Raw genomic sequence first — 3494 nt, 5'->3', positions numbered from 1 at the left:
CTCTTGCATTTCTACCATTCTTCAGAGTCAGATTCACCTGTTCTCCCTGTTAATGTTGCCTATTGCAGGAAAGATGTGCCCTCTGCATTGTGGAAAGCTTTAATCTAATGTGTGCAAGGTACCTTTTTTTACATCACAACATTATTGCACTAGTTCTAGTTTTGCCTATGATAACTTTGCATTTATTCTGGATTTCTTTCTTGTCAAGTATTTTAGAGTTTAGGAAACTTAACAGCTCCCAGCGTCTAGATTTCAATCTCTACCTGACAATATTTACAGTAGCAGACTCTTTGCTTTGCCCTCTAGATGTTTGTCAGTCAAATGTGCTCGAAACATCAGTCAAAGCACCATAACTTGTCTTAATTCTATAAACATAGGTGTTTAAACTAGTGTGATTAGAGACATCTGCTTCCCTGAAACCATAAAAAAACAGGGTTTCCCAGTCATGTAAAAACACAGTTATCCAAACCACACAGATATAAATGTGCAGGGGGTTTTATAACTGGGAAACTCTAAACATGTACCAAAAATGAACATGTTCATGCCATAGATATGATCTTATCAGAAGTTGGCACCCCTTACAGCAACTGCAAGAACAAACAGCACTCTTATTTTTGAGTTGCACGTCCATTCTTTCATACATGACTCAGTTGCGGTTGCAACATCGCAGACTGACATTCACCCCAAACATGATTGTAGCACACACAGTTGGAAACACACTGCCCGTAACACACTCCTGACTTTTTACTTATTAAAAACCGTCTTGTAAAGTTGATGTTTACTTTTAAAAGAAAACCACAAAGTCCTCCTGTTATTGAGAACCTCGTGAACAGTTAGCAGTCGATGCAGAAACAATCCTGGCGTTATTAAATGAATTACATTGTAGCTTTATTGGAGGAGAGGTGTACTTGCAGGTACGGGCTCTTTGGTAAACATCTGACTTCAGTTACAGCTACCAAGTAAGGCATGTCTGTGGTAAAAGCTGAGTCACTGTTAAAATCACTACAGATCCTCCCTCAGGCACCAGGTAGACGCGCAAACAACTTTGTGCTTTGACTGAGTTTGAGCCAAAAAAATAATCAAAATACTTTTTTCTGGATGAAAAATTAACTTTTCACATCAAACAAATGTTGAACATATAATTAAAGTTACAGTTGTTGAGTGAACAGCATTTGTTTCTCTATTGAGCAAAGTTTGCCATTGCCGGAAGAGATTTGTTTACCTTCCTGTTTCTGATTAAAGACAAAATAAGGAGGAATTATTAATTGATTAGGATAAAAGTTCATATATTGGCTGAGCGCTCTTCTATGTACAAACTCACTCGTACAGGACCGATTATTAAACAAAAATAGTTGCATCAGCTCGTACATGTTTCTCTGTTATTAAATAACGCACAAATTCCAAAAGTCCATTTCAGAGATCACTGAGTTTTTCTGGTTTTGTAATCAGTGTTCACAAACACACAAAACAGAGTTTGAGTAATGATGCAGATATTTGTCTATATTGTCTGCGGGAGCTGAGATTTATCAATATGTGATAACTTTATTTTGCAGACTGACAGATGCTCGTTTTTATTTTGTATGCGATGATACAGCTGATTCTGCAGTGTGTCACACCCTTGTAAAACCAGTAAGTGCTTTTTTAAACCTTGTCTCAACTAAAATAGTTCTCAATGGTGAAAAAAAAAAACAAGTTTATTTATTTTCCACAGAAATCCCTTCAGTGGTCCACATTGAGGGACGGTTACTGAGGGGTTACCTCCTATCAATACTGACGATTCTGATTGATGACTCCCTGACTCGGTGTACAGACTTTGTGAAAAACCTGGGCTTAAACTAAGTTCTGTTTTTGAAACAAGATATTGAATTATGGGATCTTTTTATTGTGATTCATACAGTTACCATGCTTCTCTCTGACTCACCACTAACTTTAAAGCCTTGACTCACCCTGTGAACTTTATGCAAGGTCTGGTTTAGAAACTCACAGGGCACAAGTATTTCCATATATAAAGTGATTCTTGGTTGCTCTCGTCTTATCTGTGTCTTATATTTCTGGTGATGGAGGGACTTTTACGTGTTGGAAAAGGACATTGGATACTCTTATCCACAGACTGGAACGTATCACAGAAAGTGAAAAACTCCATCATCTAATTTCTTTGAATGTTTTTAAATACACACTGAAAGATCTGGAGAAATTGTTGGATTCACGCTTGTATTGAACCTTTTTTTTGGGATGTTATGCGTTTAATACTTCGTATTTTATCTATTTTCTATCTATTATCATCTATCACATATTCTATCGATCGATCTATCATACTTACATCTATCTCTCTAATCTATCACATCTACTATTCTACTCTCTTATCTCTCTAAATTGCTAGAAATGCTAGATTCTGTTATAAAATATCACAAATTGAACAAATGTACACCTCCTCCAGTGAGTCAGATCATCATCTGATCCATTGATGTTTAATGCAGCTAATGGCTACCGGAACACAATCTTAAACAGTATTCACTGCAAGAGATCTCAACGGGTCTGAAAATTTCACCCCTGACTGCTCAGAATCTCATTAAGGACGTGGTTAGAGGTTTTCTATCTGATTTAGAGTAACTTAACACCAGGCTGAACGGCGTACACTTCTACATCGCTGCAGCAAGGTGAGAAGTTAAACCACTGGAGGTTGTTTACATATATACCAACACCTACTGTATCATCCTAAAAACATTACTATTATCTAGACTAGGTTAACACAAGTATGTGTGCTGTAGGAGACTAGTAAGAGTAACCAAGTAGTAAGATTAATTGAGTAACACAGTAGTAAAAGTAGCTGAGTAGTAAGGGTCTACAGCTAAGTTAGCAGCTCTCTGAGGCTTTAGTTTTGCAGGTATTTGGTCATAAATCAAAATATTGACAGATTATTATTAATTGTTCAGATCCTATCCAAACATGAAAATGGTCTGGTTAACCTTAAAGGACAGACGGAACCACTCATTCTTTATTTCTTAAAAACTTCCATTAACCTGCACTTGGGTTTGTCTGTATGAGTGCAATGTAACAAAACATGACTGAAATGGATGTGCTGCATTTAAAGCAGCAGAAAGCTCCGCTTGTCGTATCTCCTGCGTCAGAACTTCCCAACTTCGACAGTTTTAGCATCAAATAAAACAGCTGATGCTTAGTTGTTGTCGACGGAGCACATGATTTTGTGTTAGTCGTGTACTAGACTGCAGAGAGAGAGAGGAACTAACAGATGTTAGTCACACACATGTCTAGCTTTGCGGAAACATTGACGTCATGAACGCAGATTGAAAACACGGTTGCGATCAACCATGACTCAAAAAAAGACTCAATGGCATTTATTGCCCAGCAGTATGTTCAGGGTAATGAAAGGAGGAGAGATGTTTCTGAGTCCTTCAGTGAGTCAGTTAATTTGTTTGGCTGCACTATAGAGAATTCCCAATAGTACTACTTCTGTCATTTAAAATGTGAATTTC

Source organism: Larimichthys crocea, chromosome XXIII (genome assembly GCF_000972845.2).
Source record: "Larimichthys crocea isolate SSNF chromosome XXIII, L_crocea_2.0, whole genome shotgun sequence".
Lineage (NCBI taxonomy): Eukaryota > Metazoa > Chordata > Actinopteri > Sciaenidae > Larimichthys > Larimichthys crocea.
Note: the sequence above shows the minus strand (reverse complement) of the source record.